The following is a 6,171-nucleotide window of genomic DNA, read 5'->3' on the forward strand; positions in this document are numbered from 1 at the left end:
AAGGGGCAGAAAACCACTGCAAACTACATATGAAAGAATCAGGGCAGGAAGTCAATTTTATAATAGTTTTCACTTTGCCACTGGATTTGAGAGGGAAAGAAGATCAGGTTTGGAATAACTAAGAAGCTTCCAGAGAGGAACTAGGATTTCATAGCTAAGACTTCAGAACACCTGCAGGAGGTGGAGCTAGAGCTGGAAAAAGGGAGGATACAAGCCAAGATAAAAGATGGTGGAGATCGGTGTGGTCTCTTCAGAGATCTATTCTTATTCAGAGACAAGGCCTGAATAAGAAAAATAATAAACAAGGTTAAATTCTACTTGGCATCCACAATATACAAGGCAATGGGTGCCAGCGGTTCTACCCCTGAGTGCCCATTAGAATCCTCTATGGGAATGCCAGGATGCTGATTCCAGAGCCCCATCCCCCAAATTCCAACATGATTGGTCTGAGGAGACAGGAGTCCAGGGAAAGCTCCCCAAGTGACCTAATATCAATCCAAATTAGTGAACTGCTGGGCTATGCAATTTATGTGTGGGTTTGGGTTTAAGGAACCCACCCAGGAACCCTGTGATCCAAGTATTTTCACTCTTGGACATAAAAGAAGACTAAGTGATTTGTCTAGAGATGCCTCTGTGACTTGCTGTAAAAGAAGACAAAAGACAGAAAGTGGGGTGAGGGTGGGTGGCTGGTGGAGAAAATTTTGCCATTGCTATTATTTTTGTGTAAATACGAAAAAAGAAGTCACTCATGCAGCAAATGTTTTCCAGACACCTACCATGCCAGGATCTGCTCTAGGGACTGAGAGTAAAAACAAAGAGTCCACCCAGGATGAAAGGCAGAGGGAGATCTTCTACCCTCTCAAGGAAAAAGGCTCCAACTGAAAGAACAGCAGAAAGAACAGCCAGACACCCACTAGGGGGTGAAGGAGGTGCCAGCAGGAGGAGACAGGACCCATGGTGAGCAAACAGATAGATACGAAGTAAGGAAATGGAATGGCCTGGAGGGTCTAAGAGTGGACAGTGCCTCGTCCTGCTGCTGCTCCTGGTTTCTGGCCCACATTTCAATCCCAGATTTTAGGTATTAGCATCTTATCCCGTTTTGACTGGTTATCTTCAACTGGGTAATTCATAAAGAGAAATGTATTGCTTACGGTTCCAGAGGCTGAGACTCCAAGATCAGACACCTGCAAGTTCTGTCTGGTGAGGGGGCTGATTCTATTTCACAGATGATACCCTCTTGCTGGGTCCGTAGGTGGCAAAAGAGGCAACACACTCCTTTTTGTCTCTTGATGGGCACTAACCACATTCATAGGGTTCTGCCCTCATGACCCAATCCTCCCACCCAGATGCCTTACCTCCCAGCATAACTGCACTGGAGATTATGTTTCAAAATATGAATTTGAGGTGTGGGGTGCGGGGACACATTCAGATTATAGCAGATAGAGATGTCAGTGAAGATCTTTCTGTGACTCCATTTTCTGTAGTTGGGGGTAAATAATTAATCCTACTCTGTAACGTTTGTTTGCACATCAAAGTATAGTGTCTTGGACATAGTAATTATTCTATCAACTTTATTTATAACTCCATCATTTACTTTAAATGTTAAAAAGACTTTCCAGTAGAGTTACAGGGTACCCTTCTGGGGAGTTAGGAAAATGTGTAGAAGCAAGCAGAGCTGGGGAAATTGAGAGTAAATGATGTTCCCCCTCCACTGAAAGTATTTCCAGGAATAGAAATAACAAGTAAGAATCTTGTAAAATCTGGCTGGGCCCAATGTATAAATGCGGATTTGAACCATCTGAATATATTTGGGTTTATTAAACCCCATAATAATTTTAGTAGCAGTTATTTTTCTATGTATGAGATTAATTCTTAATTTATGAAATAATGTAGGAGTCTAATTTCTATCCTTTTATAGAAATCGTTTTAGAGATATAGGGTAAATTTACAGGAATAGGAATATATGAATTACATTAGATTAGGGATATTTTTATAGAAAAAGTCAATTATGCTGGAAAGTGTTATTACTTTATAAACAGAGCTAGAATGAAGTAGATTATATATAGCTGATTTTAGTAGCTAAGATATAGCTCATTTCAAACACATGCTGCATTTCAGAAATATATTTTTTCCAATATATATATATAAAGCTGGGAAACTCCATCCATTCCCTTCCCCCTTTTGGGAAAATACTCTGGTGAACTTTAGGATAAGATCTTTTATGTTGAAAGAGAAAACAGGTCTACATTTTCTGTTTGGGGAATTTGGTTTTTCTCTTTTGTACTGTGTGGTTACTCATGTTGGAGTAACCCTGTATAGAACTATAATCTAGTTACAGATCATTGTTATTAGTGTCAATGATAATTACACCATATAGCTTGATGGTTTTATAGTTTTTAGAGTGTTTTCCCATATTTTATTTAACATGCTCTGCAACTCTGAATGGGGGCACAAGACAGGAGTGTGTATATGTATACACACACACACACAGAGAGAGAGAGAGAGAGAGAGAGAGAGAGAGAGAGATTGGGTTTTTTTGTTTGGTTTATTTAAACAAAGAAAAACAGGTAATGTTTGCCCAAAATCACATAGATGATAATTGGAACTAGGATGCAAACCCCCATTTTGGATTTCTAATCTAGTGCTCTGCATTCATCCCATCTACCCTCAGCACTGAGGTTCTGACAATGAATGTCATAATATATAATAATCTTTCTGAATATATTCGATAGAAATGAGAAGGTGTGGGGCAATGAACCTGGACCAAAATACAGAGAAGGGAAGGAATCCTGTTCTCATTGGGATGCCTTCCCTTTAAGTATCTGAAAGATGGATGGAAGCTGACCCTAGAATGATAACCAACTTCATCAAGTTTTCCTGGGTGATGATCTCCAGTGATGAATCAGAGGTGTTTTCTCTGGAAACTAGGTGGTGGCTGATGCCAAATGAAATATTGTTCAACTGAGAAAGAGATGGAAATGCATCCATTAGCTATTTCCAAAGCTGATTTCCCTTCCTGTCATCTGTATCTATCCCTTCTCCATGCTCAGCCAGGTTGTTGGGGGTTCTGTGCAAAAGCCAGGCTCCCCTCTGGCATCTCCTCAGCCTCCTGATCTTCCCACTTCCACTCTTGGCACTTGAGAGCATGCACTCCTTCTCTCTTCTTCTTCCTTTCCTGACAATCCTGTACTTTAACCCCAGGGTAGGAACAAAGTTTATCTTCACAAAAAATTGAGGACTCTTCCCACCACACAGTCATTGTGGACAGATTAGACAGGGCAAGAAGGCAGTGAGATAGAAAGCACTTTCTTTCTTATTTTCTTCCCTTCTGTTTCCTTCTTTTTGCTTTTCTTTGCTTAGCTAGCTAGTCTGGTGTGTTCCTCAGCTAGCATGTGATTTTGGGGTAGCTTGCTGGCTGTATTTTGAAAGCTTGCTAAGGCCTGGCCATCTAGGATTATCCCTGTTATTTCCAAACTTCACTTTTGCTTCTGCTTCTAATTATCCAGACAGTCTAAAAAGATCACTATGACTCAATATGAATTGCATTTATTTATTTCCATTGCCCTGGAGCCTGGCTGATATATTGGTTGGATCATTTGAAAAGCAGATACCAAGATAGAGGTAAAATTGGAAGAGATGATGGGAGCAGGATATAATCCTTGGGAGAGATAAAAGGGAAAGAAAGCAAAACAAGGCAAAAAAAATTAGGTATTAAGGGCACTAGACTGTGGTGCAGCTCCCCGAAGAGTTTTCCTAATGGTGAGCCCTTGAACCACTTCTGTGCTCATTCATTGATCGGGGGTATTCAGGTAGTGCATAATCTCAGTTTGAATACTTAGTAAAATTCTGAAGACCCCCTACAGACAGAGATGGGCAGTAGTTTTAATCTTGAAGATTGATCTAAATTGTGCACTTGCATAGCTACCACAGCTGGGCAAAGGGAAGTAGATGGTGACAGCAAGCTAAGTACCTACACTATATGTGAGCGGCTAGATCAAGTGGATTCATCCATGCATCTTTCCATCCATTCATTCATCCACTCATGTATTGCTTTAGATGACAGCAGCAATCTGTCAAAACTTCTGTCAGAACCTGTTGTTAGAAATCAAATCTAGATTTTGCCTCTTCTGCTACAAAGACCACCATCTCTGAGCATCAACCAGTATGTATCTCCACCCAATCTGCCTTCATCCTTTCTTGTAACCGTTGATCAATCATCGGAGACGAAGCCCTTAATTATACCTTCATTGCTGCTAGTCTGACATACCTCTTGCTTGAATCCTACTAGTACTTTGCTCTCCTAGATGGATTATAATTCAGGTTTTAGGCCCTGTGATTCAGTGTTCCAAGCATAAAACCTACACAGCAGGTGATGAGGTTTATTGCAATGTCCTTGTGTTCAGGGTCAATGCCAGCAACTAAGGAGCAGCAGAGGCAGTGAACTGATTTGGCTGTGTGCCTTCTAGTTCTTAAGTCCCTGAAGTTGTTTACCTTCCAAATGACCCTGGCCTTTGGTAATATCTCATAGCAGCCTCTCTCCAACTAATATGGCAACCAGCCATGCAACTTTGAGTCTGGAGAAATCAGGGGTATTATTTTGAGAGCACATTACTTGAGAGAATGAAGATAGTGGAAATGTGTAGGAATTGGCAGATATTAGGAAGAAGTTGTTTTTTAAAAATAAATATTTCTGCCAATTAGAATCTAATCTTCCTCTAAAAGTCTCTAAGGTCCTTTCATTTCTTTCAGTCCATTACTTAGATATCAAAGAACACAGTCTCACCACAATAGAGACCAATTCCTCCCCACCCCCCCTTTTTTTTTCCTAGAATGATGTTTATATTTTGGCAGGCCTTCTCTCATGTGGCTTAAAGAACCACATGTGTTTGGAGGCATTCAATCAAGTAGTTTAAAGAGCATAAAACTTGCAGTAATATTTTTGGGAGTAAATTTTATTGTTATGGCTTTAAAACACAATCAAATAAAAACAAGAATTCCATTAGTAGTTGAATATTGCAATAATAGAGTTGAAAATAAATTTTATAGCTATAGGAACTATAAAACAGCAATAATAAAAAAACACTATTATTGTGAATAAATTGTATTGAGATGACTAACTAGAAAGCTATAAAACACAACGATAAGGAATAATCTAATCACCAGGAAAGATGTGATAATAATTCACCCTTGTTAGCAAGGAGCCCATGGTTACAGTTCATTGGCCCCAGTGTTCTGGGTTACCGCTTGCATTCCATAAGGTTATAGAAAGATAATCTTTGGCCAGTGGGGTTGGCAGGAGACCACATATTACACTGAAATTGGACATGGGGATTGAGGAAAATCCAATTATCAGTGGCTGTTAGGAAAAACCCCATGTAATAATGCCAACGTCCTCACAACACATTTTAAAAATTATTTGCAGTTTCCTGCTGACCATTTGTATGTATTATTTGACTGTGCATTTCATGTATTTTTATTTTTGTTCCTTTGTCTCATAATGACTGTATGGAAGGGCATTTGCTGGAGGTGTTATGGTAACCTTGCTTTTTATTTAGACTATCCATATATCCTTCTGCCCTGAGTCCATCTTGAGTTTCTATTCTAATGAGCAGGAAATGAAAAGAAGGCACCCTCAAACTTAGGTCCTACTCCTTTATGTGGAACTGACTCTCCATTAAAACCCTTGCTCCAGAATTAGTACCACTCAGATGCCTTCATGAGGGGAAGGGTGCTGTGGGGGGTGCATTTTACTCCTTGTTCAGAACATCAAGGTTTAAATTCAAGATTGCTGAATTAACTATATCCTAAGAAGATGATGGAAGATTGGAGAGTGCAGCTTCCCTTGGGGAGCTTTGTCTTAGGTAAGCTATTCGGAGTTACTGCCTTCACCTTCTTACTCCTCTTTCCTTCTGTAACCAGCTCCAGTCAGGCTTTTGCCCCTGTGATGTGTTTACTGAAATAGCTCTAATCAAGGTCTCCAGGACACCTGATGGAGTTAGTTCTAGGACTTTGTCTGACTCCACTTTTTAGCATTTGACCCCGTGAATAATTCTCACTTTCTTGAAGTCCTTTCTTCACTTGAGTTCTGGGGCACAGTGGGATTCTAGGTGGCAAAGGACTTCATTTAAATCCTCTACCTGTTCTGTATTCAGGTTGATCTTGCTCAAGTAG

Source organism: Urocitellus parryii, chromosome 1, assembly GCF_045843805.1.
Source record: "Urocitellus parryii isolate mUroPar1 chromosome 1, mUroPar1.hap1, whole genome shotgun sequence".
Lineage (NCBI taxonomy): Eukaryota > Metazoa > Chordata > Mammalia > Rodentia > Sciuridae > Urocitellus > Urocitellus parryii.